This window comes from Anser anser (assembly GCF_964211835.1).
Source record: "Anser anser genome assembly, chromosome: 3".
Taxonomy (NCBI): Eukaryota; Metazoa; Chordata; class Aves; order Anseriformes; family Anatidae; genus Anser; species Anser anser.
Genome location: NC_139722.1, coordinates 5752626 through 5775649, shown reverse-complemented (window position 1 = coordinate 5775649; position 23024 = coordinate 5752626). Strand labels below are relative to the sequence as shown.

Below are 23024 nucleotides of genomic sequence, written 5' to 3'. Positions count from 1 at the left end.
CCATGTGAGAGGAGAGACTGCTGTTTTGTAGGTTCGTGTAAGCACAAGTGGAAGTCTAAATGAGGTCAATTACATTGACTCAGGTTCCTGCTGTAATTGGCATAACCTGCTCCACAAGTGTGGACAGTAAAGAGAAATAATTTAACGTAGATTAACTGTAGATTAGGTTTAATTTTTCAATTTCTCACTCTTAAAACCCATATTGATACAACAGGGTGCTAACATATCCTTTATTACTGGATTTTACTAGTATCTGGAAGGAATCACGTATGTAATATGAAGAAATCTGTTTAAGCTCTTTTTTCCAAAACTTGATACCAAGTGCTGTGAGTTGCTGGCACTGGAACTTTAATTTTTTTTTTAATTATTAATTATTTTTTTTAATTTTTTTTTTGTTTTAATTCTAACAGTTTTCAGTACTGCAAAGTGTCATGTGCTCAGTGCAGTGCTCATTCAGCCTACCTTTAACTCACCCATGCCAGGTTGGTATTGAGATCTTGGGCATTTGCAGAATATTGCTTTTGCTCCTCTCTTGCCCCAGGCTGATGCATGGGTCCTGCACTGTGGGAAAGGTCTCCATTTGGTACCTTTTTAGGTCATCGGTGTCACACCGCAATCCTTTCCGTGTAAGGCGATCAGCTACACATGAGTTCAGTGAGTGGTTGTCCTAACTCTAACTCGTGTCATGTGATGTGCTGACATAATTTTTCTAGACATCAAGCGGTTCTTTTATTTATTTATGTCCATGTTTAAGAGCAAGAAACTCATATCTGCAAGCATTCTAGACTTGAAATTTTGAGCTACCAGCTGCACCTGTAATCCTCAAAGGTAATTTTTTTTTTTTTTTTTAAGTCTACAGAGTTTCAATTTTGAACAGTACAATGCACTGAAGAATTAAGGAATTCTTTTAACACGAATCTGCAAGATAAGAGAGTCTCACTTGAATGATACTGAGTGTCCCGATAGCTGGGGTTGAAACTGGGCTGAATCTGGTGTTGCTATCAAATTGCTTTGTCAAATAAAGGTAGTAATATACTTTGATGCTGATATTTAGAGAACTTTATATATTTAATAAATAAAAGATTCTGTAGCACATAGCAGATAGTTTTAAAGCATTTTTTTACAAATAAGATTATAGTACGAAAGTTTTTTTGATGCTATTGTATGAGGTTTAATTTGTTTTACATTTTTTTCCCTGGTTGGGGCCCTCACTAAGAGAAGAACTTCGAGTTGCTGGGATGCATTCAGAAAAGTCCAACGAAGCTGGTGAGGGGACTGGAAAAGAAGACATATGAGGAGGGGCTGAGGGAACTGGGGTTGTTTAGCCTGGAGAAGAGGAGGCTGAGGGGAGACCTCCTGGTTCTGTACAGCTATCTGAGGAGGCTGCAGCGAGGAGGGTGTTGGTCTCCTTCTCAGGTGACAAGTGATAGGACGCAAAGAAACGGCCTCAAGTTGCACCAGGGAGGTTTAAATTGGACATCCGGAAGAATTTCGTCATGGAGAGGGTGGTCAAGCATTGGAACGGGCTGCCTGAGAAGGTGGTGGAGTCCCCATCCCTGGAGGTATTTGAGAGATATATGGACGTGGCACTGAGGGACATGTGTTAGTGATGGGTCTCAGTAGGCCAGGTTGATGGTTTGACTTGGTGATCTTGAAGGTCTTTTCCAACCTAGAGTATTCTATGATTGTAGTCATATAACCTATAATCTTTATTTTAAAGATTCTAGAAAGTAATTTACTTTATCTCCAGTCCTCTCTTGGATAATATTAGTTTTCCAGTGAAATAGTAGAGCTTTCTTTGCCTATTGGATGCAAATTTGATAATGTAATTAGGATGGAAGCCCAGAAAGGCCTACCAGAAAACAAAATTTGAAATGGATTGTATTTCAGTAGGAATGGGTTTGTGAAAGGTGCAAAAGAAGAAGGACCTACTGACAACTGAATGACCTTCAGACCTTTGTGCTGTTAGGAGCAGTTGGTTTCTAAGCGTTGTACTGTTACAAGTTTTTTTGGATTTTAGTCTTCATTCCTGGACAGTAGTTGCGGTAATTCAAGTATGTGGAGATAGAGATATGGATCATCATGGTAAACCCCTGCTTGTTCCCTGCATATGGTTCTCCATGCTGTGGTGCTGAACCATGGAAGCGAGAGCTGTGAGGTGGTGATGCTGAAGAGGAACAACTGGAGTTAGAGGTAAATAGATCTCAGCTAGAGACATGGTGCAATCCGATGTGTGTGCTACAAATTTATTGCAAGACTTTATTTTAAGATTTATAGATTTTTTTTTTTTCTAAACAGACATAGTTTAGTTGAAAAATCTAAATAAAAAAACCTTTCTTGCAGTGTTTCCCTTTGAAGGCTATGTAAAATCTGTTTTGCTAACTCAAGCGGCTTTATTTAGCATAGCTTGATTGTGTTTTTCCATTCTTTTTGTACTGGCTGTTGGAGACCATTATATTTTACACATATCAGCATGTTGGTATTTAAAAGCTTATTCAGAATTTCCATTCTTGGATCATTATCTGGAAAACCTTTGCTAAATTTTAGTTATTTACATTTTCCTTATTCCTTAAATTTTGGCATTCAATAAAATCTTAACTAACCTGTAAATAGGCTCCATCAGGATATTTAGAACCACCCTGTAAGCACTTTCAAGTTTTCTGTTCATTTTTGTAGTTTGAGATAATAAAGAGTGGTACTTTTATTTTTATGATGCTATTGCATGTTTCAAGGCCAGTATTTATTTTAAGTGGATAATAGTACATCGTGGGTTGTTAGTTTTTCCCCTTATGATGCTGAACAGTTGAGTGTGTTGGTCAATTGCTGATGGAAATCTCTCTTTGATCAAATTGTATATGTGGTGAATTTTAAGACAGAAAAGGTACTCCAAAGTAAAAGTTTTCCTTTCATAAAAGGACTCCTTCTTCGTAAGATACTGTGTGAATCTTCCTGATCAGTTAGCATTAATATTTCTTTTTGAACGTGTAGCTCTCCACGATGGAAACGGTTTGGAGCTGAGAGTATTATACAGGAATTAAAAGTCCCATAACCAACTCAGGAAGACTGGAGATGGTTCTGATTAAATATTTAATAAATAAGCATTTCATTCTGTTGATCTGAAATACTAGTTTTTGTTTTCTGTATATTTTACCAGAAAGCATAGATGCGTCTAAATATCTGCCTTAAGTGAAAATTGTTGTTTAATAGCTTTGTTGCTTTTTGTAGCCAGTGAAACGAGTCAGCGTTGGGAGACTTGGGGAAATTTATGTGATGAGTTATAGGAAGTTCATTTTCTGTAAAACATTAGAAAAGAAATACTGATCATTTTCAATATGTTCTGGCAGTTTCATGGCTGCAAATTAAATGTTCATACTATTTTTCAAAATTTGGTGATCTTTTGCAGCACCTGCATTTCTTGTTCTTCTGTTAACGAAACTAAAGGGTTATTTTATTGCAGTTTCTCTCATTCTTTTAATGCTTGCAAGCATAAAAGACAATGTGGATAGAAAAGGGGCATCTGTTCATACTTTGAGGGACTTGCCCAATCCAGAAAATGCTGTGCAATCTATAGAAGCAGAACTGTACCAACAATGTATTTTAATGTATACTGCAGGTAATATAAGACATTTTCATGTATTAGAAATACAATTATAAATTAGAAACACTGCTTTAAGTGTTTCTTAAATACTCTGCTTACCTATAGTTAGCGTAATGTTGCTATAACAAGTATATATAGCTGGAGGAGGAAGAAAAATACAGTCCTGACTTTCAAATGAGAAGTGTCCCTCCACAGAAAAATGTCATGTGTGTATATGTAGAATTAACGTCTCAGTAAACATCAGTATTGGTGTGTTTTTTGCACAGGTATAGTACTGTACTTTGGAAACAAATGGTATGCCATGTATACTAGTGATGTATTTTATTCTGTAGCACCATGTAGGTCTTAAGTATTTCACTTTTGCTTAAAAAAAAAAAAAAAAAAAAGCTAAGAGTGTGATTTTATATTCTCATAGGCATGTGTACCGTATGAACAAATCTATACCTTCCAAAAGAGCTCTTGTTTATTCACAATATCTGTAAAATAAAATTACCTATGGTATCTTCATGCTACCCTTGACTTTTACTTATTTGTTGCTGTTTAGATTTGAAGTGATAAGTCAATTTTAACAACGTTGGAGAAATAAAGATTAATATATAATCTTGGCCGTTAAGAGCTTGGCATCCCACTCAGATGAGGGAAGATAAACTGTAATTACAACAGTCAGTGAAACTGTGGTTCTCCAAGAACCATATTTCTACATAATGAAGGAGACTTAAGTGGAAGAACAGAAGTGTTTTGTGAAATAGAAAAACGATCCAAGATTTGTAGTGTAAATGAAAGGATGGCATTTGAAGTGGTAGAAAGTGGCATAAAGTTGCAAATGGTGGGGAGCGTGGATATTTATAAGCATAGTTCTTAGAGAATTTAAATTTCTTTCATTCCTTTGGCTGTAATGCCTAGGGGCCACTGCTGATAGTAATTACACGGGTAACGAGATGTGATTATTCCTTCATTAACAAATCTGCTTGGTTTACAACTATTTCCATCTACCCATCTGTCTTCTCTTTTATGGCTGTTTCCTATTATGGTTTATCTTAAACGTGTATTGTGGGCTGTTGGAGCTCTCCGTGCATGGGCTATCTTCCTGCTTGCTTGTGCTCACAGTGGTAACCACTCATCCCTTTAAGTCCACAGGTTGTTGCTGTAATAACAACAGAAATCAAATTTAGATGTGCTGTTTTTGGCATTTTCATTAATATGTTTGCAAATTTGTACATACAATACTTTTATCTAGGTAGAGTTACAGTTACTTCAATGTATTTTGAGGCTGGTCTGCGTGATACACTGCTAGTATGCATATAATGAATATAGATTTTTTTAATTTCACTTCTAATGAATTTTTATAATAATATTATAGTACTTTCAGTGAAGATTTCCTTAAAAAGTGAGAAACAGTTCATTTGTCATCATGTAACTGTCACTTTTGTCATGGCTGGCTTTTTCTGGTCCTATTTCTGGCATTTGGATGTTATAAATTAGGATTTTTTTAATAAAACACATTTATAAACTTCTGTTTGTTTAAATCGTTAGACTGTTTTTCTTAGTTTTTTTTTTTTTTTTTTTTTTGCCACATAGCCTGTGTGTGGTCAGAAAGTTTTGAGATTTGTTGTAGGAAGTACATTACTTGTTTCTAAACTTGTGTGTACTTGGGTGGTCATTGAATGGCTAGATACTGTCGCTATGAGCCATGCTGCTCATTTATACATACCTTTATTGTTTAAAATCTCTTCCTGCAGTTAATTGCTCTCATTATATTGACATTTTTCTGGGTTATAAAAGTTTAATTTTCAGGTTTATAAAGTTTTTGACAGCATGCTGTTGGCTTGCTTAAATTTACTGTGTTACAACAAAATTTAATTTAACAAATTACGTTAAGTAGGATGTATGGCAGTATGTTTTTCATACATCTTTCGGCAGCATCTTTTCACCAGCCATGCTTTTCAAGTGATTAGGAGGATTCATAAAAGCTTGCCCTTTGTACAGCAGTAGATCAGGTTGGTATTTTAGATTTAGTTATTTTTTCCTCCCCCTGCCAGTTTCTCTAGTCTGAAAACCAGACCAAAATGCCGTGGGCTTGTCTATGCACACTGTGCCATACCGTGATGCATGTGGATGATCTTGGAACCTTGTTTGTTTGGTGTCTGACTTATTTATCCACTTTCCAAGGGAGGACAGGTATATTCTCTTTTACAAGCACTTTCAGATTTGTGGCAGAATGTTCTTTATGCAATATAATGTAGGGCAGCTGGTTTAACATTTGTTGAGATGTTTTTATATATACACCTCTTTGGTAGGCTGAGCATCATCCCAGCCTACTAGTTTTGAGCAAGCCACAGAAAAGGTATGAAGAGGAAACTGTAAGTTTAATATTTCTGTATCCCACCATCAGTTTGGTGAAGCAACTCTCTTATAGCTCTTGTATTATTTATTATCCTTATCGTCTTAGGACTATTTTAAGTAGTTAACTAGTGGTAAACCTGGTGTTTGGGTTTTTCAGCATGACAAAAATGTGCATCTGAAAGGATAGTGGGTTTTATCTCTATTGTCCTCTGTAAGCAGCAGTATCTTTCAGACATGTTAGGGGATTTTTAGTTCTCTTCCTGTACTCTGTCAACCATCATGATGGCAACTGGAGTTGGACTCTTCTCACTTACCTTCCCTTACACACTTACATTGTGACTATCTGCAAAGAGCTAATACAATCAAAAATTAGTTTAAATTACCATTATAGTCTATGGCCTCCTTGGGAGGGAAAAAAGGACATACCTTGTTCTGGAAGGACTTACGGTACAAGCCAACCTACTAGACGAGGTCAGCACCTATCAAGGGAGTGTAGCTGGTTAAGTCTGCAACGTGTGGAAAATGTAACACTCCGTGGTAGAAGATTGCAGTTTCATAGTCTTACTGGTTCATCTGTACGTGACCTTCCAAAAGAAAAATACATGTAGCGTTGTTTGATGGAAAAAAAGTTTGTTGGAGGCAAGGGTATTGTTTTTGCCAATGTAGGAGGCTTCATGGAAATGGTGAGTTCAGGCTGGCCGGGGGGAAGGAAGTGATAAAAAGTTTAGTACTGGAGAAAGAATAGGACAGAAAGGTGTTGAGCAGGAGGAAATTAGTTGCAAGTTTTAGTAGGAGCATAGTTACAGTGTGAGGGTTAAATAAAGAAAATTTGAATTTGAAGGTGAGGGTAAGCCATTGGCAAATCTTATGCTGAAAGTTTGGAATATCGAGGATGTCCTGAACTGATAGCAACGTACAGTGGTTTTACTTGCACTTTGAAGAACTGCTGTAGGAGAACAGGCAGAAGAGAAGTTCAAGGAGTTTAGTTGGAAAATCAATTGTTTTAGGTTTGCTAGTAGGGATATAGATTTATGGAATATGCAAATTGTTACCATGCTCTATTGGAAGTGAAGGTAGAACATAAAATTGCGGCTGCATTTATAGGTGATGTTTATTTGCAGTGGCAAGACAGTGGACTGTACAAGTAAGTACGTTTCTTTTAATGGCATTCATAAAGAATGCTTAAGGCAGAAAAATGGGATTTAAAATGCATGTGAATTTATGGATTTCATTAATGAAAATTAACTCTCAGTATTATGCAAAACTTAATCTGCCGGAGCTGAGACTTGAACACTGAAATCCACCTAAGGCTCAGAGAGTGGTAAAGTCCTGTAAGCTTCTGGAGACTAGGTAGTCTTTTATATAACTCATGTATTTTACCACCACCCATATTTTCAGTGGAAATTTAGACCACATGATGATCAGAGGTCCCTTCTCTCCTAAATTATAAATCGTATTATTATAGATGTATTTAGTATGATACTTTACAGTGTACTTAGCTTTATATCCTCAAGATCTGATCAAAAATGCCTGTTTTGGGGAGGTGGGCGTCTGTCTCCCACCCACAGACAGGTTTAGGAAGGCAGACACTTGAATTCTGCCCCCATATTCCAGTTTCCCCATATTCCAGATCCCCCATATGCCATGTTTGGTAGCCCTGCTTTAGCAGAGGGGTTGCACCAGATGGCTTTCAAAGGTCCCTTCCAACCTAAACCTTCCTGTGATGCTGTGAAAAAGTTAAATATAGTACAGGCTGCATTGCAATTATTGCCCATTTTTTTCAGAGTCTCGTGCCCTAGGGCAGTATCCCAGAATGGGCATCAAACCCCAGAGGGTCTTACTGGTCACTCTGGGTCCTGATCCTGCTGAGCTGCACCCCAACGTATAGCTGTGAGCAGAAGTTGTAGGAAGCAAGTATAGAAACTGACCTTCCCTGGTTGGCATAGTTAAGCAAAAACTGTGAAAATCTGGAGTTGTTGTACCTATTCACAGTGCTGGTTTTATTCAACTATGGTTTTACACTGATTTTTTGTAAAAGATATATTTCTTGAATGTATTTTCTAGCAAGCTGCTTTGGAAGTGGCTTCCACCATTTCCCAACTAAACTTCCTATCCATCTGTGGTGGTATGGTTTGGGAGCGGTATTATCTTGCTGGTGTGGAATTATCAGAGGACAGAAAATTATTAGAGCAAAAGATAGAGTAAATATAATGAGCAGATGTGGCACGGGAATATAAGAGGCAGCTGTGAAGAATAAAGAATTTTTTTTTTTGTAGTTTAGTTTTCTATTGGGTAATGGCTCCTTGTAAAAGTTAGTCTTACTGTAAATTCTGATTTCTTCTGAGATGCTACAATTTAAAAATCATGGGGTTGCATGTTTCATAGTCAAACACACCGTAATTAATGCTGCAGTCTGATTTATAATGGTATTTATTTATAATTTAATTTTAAATCTTACCTACTGCATGGCATCTCTTTTTCCTTTTCTCTTTAAATACATGTTTCATTCAGTGTCTACGGATCTTACTTCAGTGCTGACTGTGTGAAATCTTGCTATGATTTGAATTGTGGCACCGTAAATTAAAGTCCTGAGAGGTTACCAATTTTATTTTCCTGCCTGGGAAATATACGGCAGAGAAAGTAAAACAAATTTAACAAATAGAGAAATTTAAAATGCGTAGGTTCTTTGCTGCTAACATAATTTTGAATGTGAGTATTGAAGGGGAGACCTTCTCTTCAGTATATTGACGTTGGAAAATGAAGAGTCTGTGTGGTGACTGAATTTCCATTGACACTTCTTTTTGCCATTTCTAGCAGTACTTCAAACATCGAACGTTTAGCCCCTGTTATTTCAACTGTTCCCTGAAAATGGCTATTTCAAATCAATATTAAAGCTACATGTCTCATGCTGGCCTGTCACGTGATAATGTCATCTATTTTCACTCTTAAAATTGCTGATCACAGTGGAAAATAGCTTTAAATACATTTTTAGCTATTTTATTATATCTTATAGGTATTTTTACAGCTTAAGTCTCTTAAGAGGTGCAAAAGAAGAAACTTATTTTTTCAAGTACTATTTTATTCTTTCCTTTTATTCATTTAAATAGTAATGTGTTTTTCTTAGACATGTAACTGTGAGTTTCATGTGTTTTTATTTTAAATTAGACTTCAGAATATTTTTTTTTATTTGTTGAATAATAGAAATATGCTTCAGAGATAGACTATGATTAGAGTCTATATTAATTGATATTCAAAAATATCTTGGTTGCAATTTTTTTCTTTGGAGTTCACTAAGGAGAAAACTTATCTAATGACTATTACAAGGTAGAAAAGCAATATTAAGATTTGCCTTGGCTTTCTAAGATGTCATTTAACTGTGAATTTAAATATTTTTTAAATGTAATTTGGAAAAATTTGGGGAAGTGGTTGAAGCTTAAAATTACAGAAAAAATATGCTTATCCTTTGGAATAACTTTTTGGAATTTCAATGTTTCAGCAAAGCAGAATTTCCAGGTACTGCCTCTTGTGATACAGAAAAAGTGTACTAATTTCACTTCAGAGAAAGGACACCTCAATTTATTTAGTCTAGTCAATAGCTACATATTTTTAACAACATGGCTGTAATGTTTTCTTTCTTTACAGTTTTTGTAAAATATTCTAATGTGTTTGCAGTGATAATTTGACATCATTTCACATATCTCTGCAAGTACCCACGCAATAATTTTGTAATAAATCAAATCCAAACGTGGGCTGGAACGTTTGCCAACATTGTAGTATAGAAACAACTGTAGTAAAGCATGCCCCTTTATTCTGGCATTTGGACATCAGTTTCAAATGAGCTATGTTGCTTAAAATTTATAGAAATGGTGACGTGGTTAGCTTAATTTATAAGTGAAAGGTTCTGTGCATGGAAAATGAGAAACAAGATAAACTGATGAAATGATTTTGGAATGTGATTGTCTTTGTGAGCATTTTCCAATCACAACTTAGTAATGAAAGCCTGTTAAAGTTACAGGGTTACTGAACTGCCTAAAAATCTGTATAATTTTTTCAAATTGGAAATGAAAAGACTGACATGCAAGCTACAGATGCTCGGGGGAGTGTCCTCTGATGAAGCTGAGAACCAGCACACGAGTATTTATAGAATACCTGAGGGAGCAGATCTCTGTTATTTTTAAGTTAATTTTAAAATAAGGTCACCTTTAAAATAAACTTTTATTTGGAAGATTTAATCATTTTTTCCTCCTTTGTACACTGGCAGTAATCAATATGGAATTGATAATGCTTTTAAAATTGAAATAAGCATCTGTTATAGAGGTGGGGAGCCCTGAGAAAAAAACACAGTGTAGCTTTAGTATTTCTTGGGGTTGTTTCTCCTTTATACGTTTTCATATGATACAACTCTATATCCCCTCATATTGTAAAATTTCAAGTGTGGCATTTTGAAATCATTCTTCTTTATACAAAGCAGAGTGGCAGAGCGGTGGAACTAAATCACAGCTTATTTGAAATCTGAAAGCAATAAAAGTGTTTCTTTGACAGTTAATTAAGCATTTCAGATTGCTGAGTGACTAGGCGTTATGAGTAGGCATTTTTAGGCTGAGCACGATGAGCTCAAGTAACTGACACAGTGTATATGTTGATGTATGGGAGGAATAGCTCATTTTCCATTGTCACATGCCAGACGAATCAAGCTCTAAAAGAAGAATGTTATTAGTTACACGTAATTTTATAGCAGTCTGAAAAGAAGCTGCACGTTTACATAATCGATCTGTGAGTGTAAGTATACGGTTCTGAGCAACGTCCTTTGCTGAACGAAATTAAAACAAGAAACTGTAATCTGTTGTACGTTCAGCTCAAGGCAGTTTGCTAGAAGTTAAATAACATTAATGTTTTAGTTGGAACTGATGTAGAAGAGGTATTATTTTAAACGAAAATGAAGTCTACAGCTATCTGGTTGTGAATGTCTCTCAATTACAGTGGCGTCCGTGGATCTTGGATCTGAATGAAGATTTGGCTAGAAATTCTCCACATCCTTATTCTGTGTTTTCCTCTGAATAAGAAACAGCATGTGTGAATTACATTTACTATAATCCACTCCATACAGGAAAAAAAAATCTGTGAAAAATGATTATGCATGGTTTGAAATTATTTTGATTGCAGTGGATAGATTCCTTTTTAGTTTAGCTAGTTATAAGCTAAAAATATTTTGCAAAGCGATGCTGAAGGGCTAACATTTTAATATTTAGCAAAACACAAACCTATGCATAACCTATGCAGTCGCAGACAATCACATTCCAATGGTGGTGTAACTTCCTGCATTTAACCGAACATGAAACATTATTCAGTGAAAAGGAAAAATACTCTTTTTCCTGAGTGTGCTACCCAAGCAATTAGAATGAATTGCTACTACTGTAAAGTGGGAGTTACTGAATGAGATAATCTGTATTTAAGCTTCCCATAATACAAGCCTACGGAATAAAAACATGTTCTCTTATGCATCAACTTAAAATATTTTGTACAGTTGTAGCTATTGAGTTTATAGAGAGGCTTCTCCTGTTTTCACAGAAACTTAACTTTTTTTGTGTTATGGAAATAAACTTCACTTCAGCTGCTGAAGATGCATACCGAGTTTTTATAGGAGTCACTAACTTTGGAGTTATACCCAGTTCCTCACTTTCCAGCTTCTGTCAAAACAGAGGAATTTTCTCCCACTCATGCAGATATATGAATACTACCAAGGTGAAGTGATGGCTGCAGGGGCATTTTCAGGGGAGCAGGAAGATCCCAGTGAAAAAAAATGTTTCCAAAATTTTGGAACTAGAAGTGAGTAATTTTCTAAAATTCATCAGGAATAACTTTGAATACAATACTGTAGGTCTGACTAGAATCAAAGAATTCAGTTAAAGCACAGAAAAATGTATGCTGCATACTTAGTGCCTCTTTCCCAATTTCTTGTTCTGTAGAATATCATATGGCCTTTGTGTGGAAATTGAAACTGGTGTTGTAATTAAAAACCATATTTGCTCAGTTTCTCATTTGGAAATGAGAGAAGGGACTGTCTGCATCTCATATAGTATAGGTAATATTCTGTATACATCAAGTTTGGATTAGTTTGATTTTGGAATATATATTACGAATAAAGCAATGAATGAGTTATAATTATTCATAATTCCTGTTACAAAAAACAAATAATAATAATAAAAAAAATCTGAGTTTGTATTCGTCTTCATATGGAGCCACTTCAGGTAAGGACGAGATTCAGTTTGTAAATGCCCAGTTTGGGTTGTTAGCTGAAGAAGTTACTGCAAGAAAAGAATGTACTATTTAAGTTCAGACTGTAATTCATGCAGAAATGTTCCTTCTCAGATGTTACTTTGGAATTAAAAAGGCTAAATTGCAGTTTTGCCTGCAATTATCTGCACATCTTGGCTTCTAGATCAGTGAGGTCTGTCTTGTGTGAGAGGCCACTATCTAAGAATTGGAAAATCTCTTGTGAATAAATAACTGCATAAACTAATATAAAGCATGCAGAGAGAAAATATTCACATTAGCTAAGAAATATCATTTTTGAGGTGCTGTTTCCATGTCTCCCAGCAAATTAAAGAGGTCAAACTCCTGGCAGCTTGTAAAACAGAAACAGTTAGCCCATGGCCTCACATAAAAATGTAGCAAGCTGTTGCTTATATTCCACCTTTGCATTTAAACCAAGAAATAACTGCTATTTGTGTTTTTAAAAATAATGTCTGTTCACTTTGATTAAGCAATCTTGCAAGTTGCAGATATTTCTGACCCTCCCACACCTTTCCCATATTTTTCTTTTGTCTTTGGTAGAAGTAATGAATCTCCTGGATTGTATTTGGACTGTCAGTGGGATATAATATAATTTACTTTACTGACTGGTTCCCTTCCAGACGTCTACATGGGTTGAAAACTGGATTATGGTATTTAAGATACAAACTGTCTGCCCTTACTTGTCACAGAAAAATACTTGTCAGTTAAGCCACAAACTCATATAAATAAGACTTTGGTCTTAGAGCAACATATTTCTTAACTGATCTTTGAAAATATGAATTCAAAAGCTCTGTTCTGCAGAATTTCTGATTTATATATGTTTTATATGCCTAACAGATAAAAGTGTTTTATTTATGGAATAAAAAAAGATAAATTGGCAGAGGGAAGTGGAAGATGTTACATATTTCATTATTAAACAGGCAGCTGTAGCATAACAGAATAAATAAGAAATGAATAAATGTGTGGTAGAATTAGTTAAAGAATAGAAGACATTGGTCCTAGTATTTAGCCAAAGTAGATTTTACTTGATGTATGACACATTCAATTTATAATTTATTAAAAATATAAAGCATTGTTCATACCTTACCTCTGCATTTCTCTTTACAATGCTTCTTTAGAATAGTCAGAAATAGAACAAATTTAAATGATTATGTAGTTATCACATTTTTTTTAATGTACGCTGACTTTTACTTTATTAGAACTGATCCATACTTTCACAGTGTATTAAGCATTTAATGTGCTCTGTAATTTCTGCCATTCTTAAGGAAGCTAAAAAGTTATAATTTTCTGGCCTTCTCAGCCTTTTAACAATATATTTATTTGGGAGTATTTCTGTTATTGCATTTAATTCTGTGTGTGGCACTGCTTTCAGGAGCATTCTCTGCATGGTAGGAAGAGTACATACGATTAAAACATAATAAAATTACCCAAACATTAGTTTTCCTCATCCTGTGAAGTAGTTTTTCTACGTCACATCGGGGAGTCCTGGATGTTTTTACCAAACTATGAGATAAGTAATTTAACCTTACTTCGGCAATGTTTTATGTTTGTTGTTAAATTATGTAAAAGAGCAGTAATTCTGAGGACAGGAACACATGCATGCATTCGTCCAACTAGCGGAGCCGTGGTGCAATTATGGCTCGGATCAGCACCGTGTTAAGCTGTAGTAAGGTTCCCTAACGTTTCCTGCTAGGATTCCTCTATTTCAGTGGCTTCATCTCACTCCTGCTATGAGAATTGAAATCTCCCATACAGACAGATGTTCAGAAAAAGGGCTGGCTATGCCTGCTCCCTTGAAGGCTTTCAGTTGGGCAGCAAAATTATCTCAATACTGCTAGAGGTGCCAGGACCAGGGAGAGAGATCGACATGATCACGTTGCTTAAAATGGAGGGGGTATTAAAAGCAGGCAAGGCAGGCTGCTCTATGGGGAAAGGGACCACAACTGAGCAGACAGTATATATATTAAAGTTGCTGGAGCGAAATACTTTGTTTGAGGCAAAACATACTTCCCCCATAATGCGGGGCAGAACCCGGGGTTTTGGCTCAAGTCGGGATTCTCATCATCTCCCTGCTGTAAGCAAATAGTTGGTAAAGCCAGAGAGAGCCTGGGGGGTGAGCTGTGGATCGGAGGGGCCAGGAGCCCCCAGCTGGCTGCAGGAGGGGGATAAAACCCAGCTGAGAGGCAGGGATGGGGCAGATGGTATTTTATATATTTATATCAACCCCGGGGCCCCCTTAGTGGGATGGGGTAGGGGCAGGCAGCCTCTGAATGGCAAGGGAAAAAAAAGGTCTTAAGACCAGCAGTCCATCTTCAGACTGCCATTTCCCAATTTATGAATGCAGGCTTTTGCAACTCTAAATGCCGTTTAATGCAGTTTTTGTGTGTAATTTTATTTGTTTGTGTTGTGGTAGCGCTCAAAGAAGCCAGTCATGATTATGGCTTCTTTATGCAGATAGGAAGACAGACTGCTCCAAAGGGTTTGTACCATAAAGCCAGGCGTATGCCAAGCGTTACGCGCAAAAGTAGTTCCTTTTTAAGACAGTGGGTGTGCTTGCACAGCTCGAGTTAAGCAAACTTGTATATGTTAGCAGGGTTTCATCCTTAAGAGCGAGCTGAACTGAAACGCCTGGAGGCATGCCAAGTTCTGACGGGCTCCTCGCTGCGTGCCGTGCAGCCCTCTGCGAGTCTTTGAAGGACGGGAGCCCACGTCTGCCTTCGAGTTTTCCAGTGAAGAAGATGATTTTTCGTTTTTAGGATAGGGTCTCGTTAAAATCAGGAAGTATGTGCGTGCTGCCTGGTATTAGAATGGCAATGCTGTTTCATTTCAGGGGTTATAACATTTCTAATACTGGTCCTGCACATTCAAGTGCATCGAATTAAGGAAACAATTTATTATGCAGAAGCTATGCCGGTGTTCAGCACCAAAAAACTCTCCAATGTAACATATACATTTCATTTATTCAGCTTTTTCAGATTTAGCTTCAGTACTGTCCTATTGCGTCTCAAGAATTTGCTCAGGAAAGTTTGAAAAGTATTCAAGGAAAACTATATAACGTATTTTCTTAAATTGTACATATTGCTGACGGATACTTACTGTATCCAGAGAAAGGACTAATTTCTCCTACTGCCTGCTTAGTTTAAGGAGGCATATTTCTAGAAACCAAGCACTTGACTATTTCTACAAGAATAAAGTTTGTTTTTTTTTTTTTTTAATTTGTTTAGGGTGATTTGAAGGGAGTGATTGGATATAATAATTTTCTCCTTTAAAGAAAGAAAATCACAATTTAGTAAGTTCAACAAATTTACATTTTTAGTTGAAAAAGCCAACAGGAAAATGGACTGCAAAAGCCAACGCCTTGACCGCCTGTTCTGTCTCCCATCTGTCTGTAGTCTTCCATCTCCTTTTACTGGCATCAGCACCCATTTGCCTACTGTACTGGTTCCATACCATAACTTCTCCCCCGCTTTCCACTAAGAAATAAGGATAAAAAATATGTATTTTTTCCCCCTCTGGGTGATATTCCCAGTGACATTCTACTTCTTAGCTGTTCTGCTATGGTATTTCTTCCAAATAAATTTTTTGTAATTAAGATATGTGATGCTGGCTATGCTTTCCATCCCCCAATATTGCTTTGTGTAAGGTGTATGAATTTATGCACCATGCGTATCAAGTAGGTAGTTTATGTAGCTACAGCTTCTAGAATAAAGTGTTCTCGTTTATACAAGTGGTATTCCATTATACGTTATCTCATATACAGTATCTCTTTTATACATTATGGTTAGAAGCATCACATTTTTCTTTGGGCTCAGGTTGTACCTTTTAGTGTCTTTAAGTTTTTTTTTTTTCCATAGCATTATTAGATTGTGGTTTACAAATGTAGTTTATCCTTTAAGTCCTCACTCATACATGGGCAAACATGTTAAATTCTTTTTTTGTGTGTGTGTTTGCCTTAGCACTGAAGATGACCTTCAAGAAAATCATGTATTTAAATATTATTCTTAACGTAAGTGCAAAAGTAGGTACTTAAATGCTGAATGTGTAGATATTAGTAAACTGGATGGAGTATTTTTTTTAATGGAATTAAATGATTCCTTTAAATAAACTTAATCAAACATTTATTAGTGCTGTTGCCATTATTTGCTTCTCTCAGATCATTTTTCCTTTTAAAGTCTATGCGTAATATTGCAAAACCCTTTTGGGTGGCAGGTGCAGTTAACCACATCACAGTATTTCAGTTCTATATTTACAACAGGAATTTTCCTAGTTAAAATTATGCTTCACAAACAGTTTAAATTTTAAACTAATATTTTTCTTCTAATGAGTAGTTGGGAAAGGTTTTCCATCACAAAGCTTAATATGCAGTGAAAAATAACTGTGTAATACAAAGTTTCAGAAGCAGAGAAGTTACTGAGGGTCCCCTCTATCCCCTCCCCAAACAAAAAAAAACTCAAATCCTACAGAGTGTGAGATTGGGAATTCTGTAATTCTGCAGTAATGCACTGAAAAGTCATTAAAGTACACACCAGTTTATTCTTAATTAATTAAGAAAAGGGCTTGTGTTCTGTCTTAATCTTTATTTCTGCAGGGCATAATTTTATCCTAAAATATTAATGTTAGCTTTAAAAATGAAAGATGTCAGAACCTCTCTATAGAAAGGATCTTCAAGTAAGGCCAAAGAACACAGATAAGTGCCAATTTGTGATTTAATTTATAAATTGACTTTTTTTCCACAATACATTACAAACTAATCTGAGAGCATGAAATTGCTATGATGCGTTCTTAGGTCTTAATACGGATATAAAAATATTGAGGAAATTCAGTCATGCTCGGCTCGTGCCTCCACCTCTGCAGCGACTGCCAATCTCAGGTCCTGACCCTGTTCCCATTCCTATAACCAGGATCGTTTGCAGGCTTTTGATACTCATTTCACTTTTATTTTGAGACTTCTCTCTCCTCTCGGGGTTTCAACTCTGAGTTTGGGATTTTTTATTTGGGTCAAGTACCAGTAGGAAATACAGTGCAGAAGCACTTTATGCACTTCCCATATTTTGGGGAAAAAAATGTTAGCAATGCTTTAATCAAATTGTCCTACTTACAGTCAGAAACATAGTATTTCTGACTTGGCAAATTGGACAGAAAAAACTAATCAAGTCAACAGCAAAAACGTATCTAACGTGATTTAATATATGTGGCTTTTATCCAGTGTGTTATGGCCCATTAGGCAAATGTTTCTTACATAGTCTGACTGTGATTGTCTTATGCACAACCAGTTTTTTGTATAACGTACATGGTAAAATCATGGATACGTGTCTGCAATTCACTCGAGGTTACTAGGAAGTAGATTTCTCCAAATACACAAAATACCTACTCAGGCAAAAATTCAGAAGTGTATGGAATTGTTTTAAAGAACATAAATATATGCCCGTGCCTTCTCTAAATGGTGTGGCTAGGAAAGCCTGTAGTAATAAGTAACCTCTACCAAAAGAAAGTCGTCCTAAATCTTAAGGAGTTGAATTTATTTTTCTGTTGTCTTTTTAGCTTCAAGTGATCAAGAAAAAAGTAAAATATTCAACATTATTCTCTCCATCTTTTCTAAAATATATTCACTTTAAAATATATATTTTGGTTTTGGTGTGACCTCATGGATTTTGGCTTCCTTTTGTTGTTGTTATTATTTTGAATTAGGACTGTTATACCTCAGAGATTAGGGTTTCAAGTGATTTTCCATTGATAGAAATTACCTATTGCTATAGAAACCACCAAAAAGCTGCTTCTGATGAGGGGAAGGAAAAGAAAAAAAGGAATGTTACCTGTTTCTACTTTTAGATGCATTTATGTCAGGATAAAACAGTTCATAAATAGCACTCTAAATAGATATTTTTCTTAGTGATCTCACTTGAATTCACACACATTAAGGCTGAATTCTCAGCCCCCATGACTTTAAACTCCCATCAACTTCCTTGGGATCCGGACTGCTTTCAAGAAGTGTACTTCAGACAAAAAAATATTGACATTTCCTTCAGGTTTTCATGCTTTTGATGTTCATAAAAAGAATGTAATCACATTTTTTAACATTTCTACTGTTACCTTTACCTACAAGATACTTTGCCATTATGTGCTGTGTTTCTTGAAATAAATCCATGTGAAAATATGATATTATTGGACTACTTTAGCTTTTAATAGAAATATGCATGTAAAGCTCCAAATATATGCAAGTATAATTTTGAAGGCTTGGATTATTTTTAAATGACCTGTGAAATTTGGGGGGAAAAAGAATAACTTGTACATTTCATTTACTGATCGTCATTAAAATAATTTCTTTAAAAAAAAAAAAAGTAATGTTCCTGAGAGTATTTGAAATTAAACACACTAATGCAAGAGGATATCTAAGGTGAAAGATGTTTGTGTAATGCTAAACATAACCAAAGAAACTGTGGTTTTAGCAAAGGTACCATGCTCTATTTTATCAAGTGCCAGAAGTTGCATAATGAAAGTCTTTCAGTTAAAAAAAAATATATATATAAGTAAAGAAAACACAAAAATGCCACCCAGCTGGTAGAGATCTTCCTAATTTTTACCTGATTGTATTTCTGAAGAAATATGGCAGGGCCCTCGTAAATTTTCAACATGAACTGCATTTTTGTTGCCAATTTCCATATCCTTTTAAAAGTGCTGAAGCGTGCATTTGCTATTTATGTTTGCAGTAGACTGAGTACACTTTTACTATTTGTGGTTTCAGAAATTGGAAACAACCAAACAGTGGTGCTATGGTCTAAAAAAATAAATTTTAAACAGCTGTGGGACAGTATTTTTAGAATGGTAGGAGTCCTTCTGAAGACAGACTTGTAACTGTCTTTCTGTACAGGAACGCCACAGATCAGTTTTCCAAATCAGAATGGGGCTGTCTTCACACCTTTCTCGGTATTGTTGGGGATAATTTTACTTTCTGTCACAAATGGGATGCCTCTTGAAGGGATGCCTTCACCCCACGTATTTTCCTGCACTCCATATGGACATTTAAATTAGTTAAAACATTTTTTCTGTCAGTTTCTATATATCCAGTTCTCTCTAGCTTAATCTCCTTATAAATGGCATACAAGCTAGACAATTAGCTATAATCATAGAGATGATAGAAGTGTTTAAGGACTAAAAACCTTGTAGTAGGCCAGAAATCTGGTGGTATAATTCAGGCATGCCAGTTCTATTTGTTCCACAAAAGTTTTCCTATATAGTGAATTAATTCGCTAGACATACTTTTATGGCAATATTTAATATGTTACTAGTAAATAATTTGATATTCTTGATTTCTTTATCACTTATATGGTGAATATAGTCCTGCTATGCATAATGCTATACAATGTTTTGGATATATTGCTCTGAAAACAAAAAAATGATTCAAATTTTCGTTTGTTTACAGAATAATAATAATAATAATAAAGTTTTAAAGATAATTTTGTCTCATGACATTTCAGAAATAGTGCGCCTAAGTTTTTCATTTACTCAACCCAAGTGATTAGTAAAATTACATAATTAGTTTAGATTATAAGCCTAGAAGGAGTCCAAAATGATAACATGGTTTAATCCTCTCTATAAGGCAGTGATTACAATGTGGCGGCTCCTGTGTGGAGGCTGATGAATTTGATAACTGACTCACCAAGTATATACCTTGGGTCAGTAATTTAATTGATTTGCTATATTTGATTTTGGTTGTAACCAGTCTTTTGATTTAGAGCTATCGAGTACCTCATAGTGTTTCTTGGACATTAACTGTAATTACTTAATACAACTTTAAAATCAAATTTTCTGAGTTTATATCAACTTTTTACATTTTATCTCTTTCTAGAAGTCAAAGTACAACTCCGTTCTCTGAAAAATCCCATATTCTGCAAAATCTTTTCCTAATGCGCAGGAGGAAGACGGTTTTGCTTAAGAGCTCAGCGATGCTGTTGCATTCCGTGCTTGCCGTGGTGCTGTCCTGGCCATGTAGAGCTTTCATCCTCATCCTGCAGCCCACTGGGGTCCTGTTGCACTCCTGAGTTGTGCGGAGTTGGTAGCGTTAGCATCCCGTCTTTCCTCTTTGATATTGGGTGAACATCCTTGCGTTTGGATGCAAGTCTATACGCTTGCCTCTTTACTTAAATAATTGATCTGAACACGTGACCTATTATTGCATTTTGGGTTCCACCAGCAGTTTTAAAATCATATTCACATTTAATTATGTAACTATTGAATAGCAATGGTGTCAAACTCATTGTGTGTAAAGTGCAGAGATAAAGCATACCACTAACAGTTACGTTCAGAGGCTGTAAATTAAAGTACTGTAACACAACACTGTATATTCGTTTTAAGCTGCCATTCATTGTCCAAGTTTATCTCAGTACCAAGAAATAGTGTATGTATGTTCAATATATTTGCTGTCAGTACGATATTAAAAAAAAAATGAAGCATGTTTTCATGTGAATTGCAGCACTTTGATAAAGTCACATTTTTGAAAATTTTTTGTTTGTTTTCGAAAAAAACAATGACAAACATCTGTTCAAAAGTGTTTTAAGTAGAAAGGGATTATTTTGACAAACTCTGAGTATGGTTGGGTAGTCTCATGATGCTATGAAGGTCTCCTCATAACCCACATCACCAGTAAGCCCCCATAAACTGTATTTCATCCTATGTGATCTTCTTCTGGCACTGCTTATAGTTCTTTGCATTTTCTGCCTATCAAAAAACTCTGCTGCCAAAAATAATGCTGTAGGAATACACTTGATGGTTTCTGTTGGATTTGTTTTGTCTGTGAACATCCTCTTTTTCACTATGTTGGTATCATTGTCCCCAAAATATTAAAAAATGTTCCCAACATTTAAAAAATATTTTCTCTCTCGTAGGATTTGAAAACTCCCAGACAGTAGGAGTGTATATACTGATTTAGGTACACACATACATACATGGTATATACGGTTTTTTTTGATATACACATGTGCAATGATGTATTTATGAAGACTAATTGACATGTTAACCTTTAAAATGGAAAGGTGTTTTAGTTTAATATGTTAAAAATAAAGCATAACAAATGTCTTTTATTCAAATATAATATAAATTATTCATAGATGAAAATGAAATGATAACAGAAAGACAGAAAACCATCTTCATGGTAATTCAGGTAAATAATGGCCAGGTTATCAACCATATTTTGTATAAATGTATATTTGGTGTACCACCTTTAGAGCTTTTTTATAAAACATTTTTGCTGCATTTTCAGGAAGTTGTGTTAATGTCTTTTTTTAATGACCTTTCAGATAGTCTAATATGAAAACAAAAATAGATTTGGGGGAGATCCATTTCAGAACAGCTATGTTTTGGCATCTGTTTGAATTAAGTTAATTTGTACCCCGACTTTAATGCCAAAATCCAGACGGGTGGAACACGGTCTTGAATTCTGTGGACAAAACTAAAATTCGATATTGAGTTAAAGGCATGCCATTTGTAAATGGTAATACACCTTCAGTGTGAAAAGAATAGCTATTAATTGATATATTTAAAAATATTAATTTTAACAGGATTTTTCAGTAAATTGGTAGATTATACACTTCAGAAAGTTTAATGGAATGTATAGATACAAGATAAATATAATCAAAATAACTTTTCCATTGATAAAGCATTCCTGATACGTTAAACTTTGTTTAATAATGTCTAGTTGATGTTATACATTGTGAAAATCTGATTTTTTTCCATGTCATTGGTTCAAAAGAAACTCTTATGGTACAGAACTCAGTAGAAACTCAAGTGCTGTTTACATAATATTTTCTTTGCTCCTCACTTCAGTTGCCTGTTAGTTACGTAGCTGGTATTTAGATTTCTGATGCGGAGAGTTGGTATCTTAATAGGATTTTATAATTCAGATCAATGTATGGCTGTCAGTTGTGGTGCGACATAATCCTTATGATGAATGGATTTTATCCTACTGTTACAGATCAGGCAGAAATTTAACAGTTTGCCAGACATGTGATCCTGTCAATGACCCTATACCAGAGTTTGGTATGACCATTTTTACTTGTGATTGCCACTATATATGATGCTAATCTACTTTGGTCTGGGTCTTCTTTGACATTAAACACCAAGTGGACCACTACATTTGTCTTCCCTTTGAATAGTAAGAACTGTTGCAGTGATTGAAAATTGACCATGTTCTTCCCACTGATGTCCACATTGTCTTTAAGTGTTGAAACAAACACTATTCCAAATCCTGGTCCCTGTCCTAAGGTGTCTAGTTAATTCCTTCTTCGTAGTTTTTTTTTTTTTTTAGGGTATCTTAAATCTGGATCTAGCAAGTCTTATAAATTACGGTGATCTCAAAGCTGTTCTTGTTTGTGCATATGTTCTGTGACTTATGGTATTACTTTTGGCATATTCACACAGGTAAGATTCAGAAATGCGTTGAATGTTGGCAGAATCCAATGGATGCTCATCTGTAGCATATTTATTTATTTATTTTAAGGGCATTATGTTGGTCGCTACTCAGTAAATACAAAGCATTCTATGAAGACTACGAATTTCTTATCTTCAAATTCAGAAAGATATTGAAGAATTGGGTTAGTCTCATATCTTGGAAAGGGGCTCAGCTTTAAGGACCTTAGTTAGACCCACCATAGTTTCTTCTGGAAAGAGTGCTGTTTTCTTTGGTCCAGAGGACTTCCTCTTTAAATTTCTGAGCTTTGACCAGTTAAAATGTCTTTGTGTGGTCTGTTGCCTGAGGGTTTGAAAAAAAAAAAAAGACCTCGCCCTTACTTTTTTT

General features: G+C 35.5%; 1 protein-coding gene and 1 long non-coding RNA gene across 8 annotated transcripts in view; both read left to right on the top strand.

Moving 5' to 3' along the window:
- The window catches only part of SUPT3H (SPT3 homolog, SAGA and STAGA complex component), a 280990-nt gene that overhangs the window by 80919 nt on the left and 177047 nt on the right, over window positions 1-23024 (top strand). The gene's annotated exons all lie outside the window — the stretch shown is intronic.
- LOC310896889 overlaps window positions 1-23024 on the top strand; it is a 57610-nt gene extending 34586 nt beyond the window's left edge. For both annotated transcript variants that reach the window (XR_014581900.1, XR_014581901.1), the window contains one exon: window positions 1-23024. This exon is cut by the window's left edge. This is a non-coding gene — a long non-coding RNA (uncharacterized lncRNA).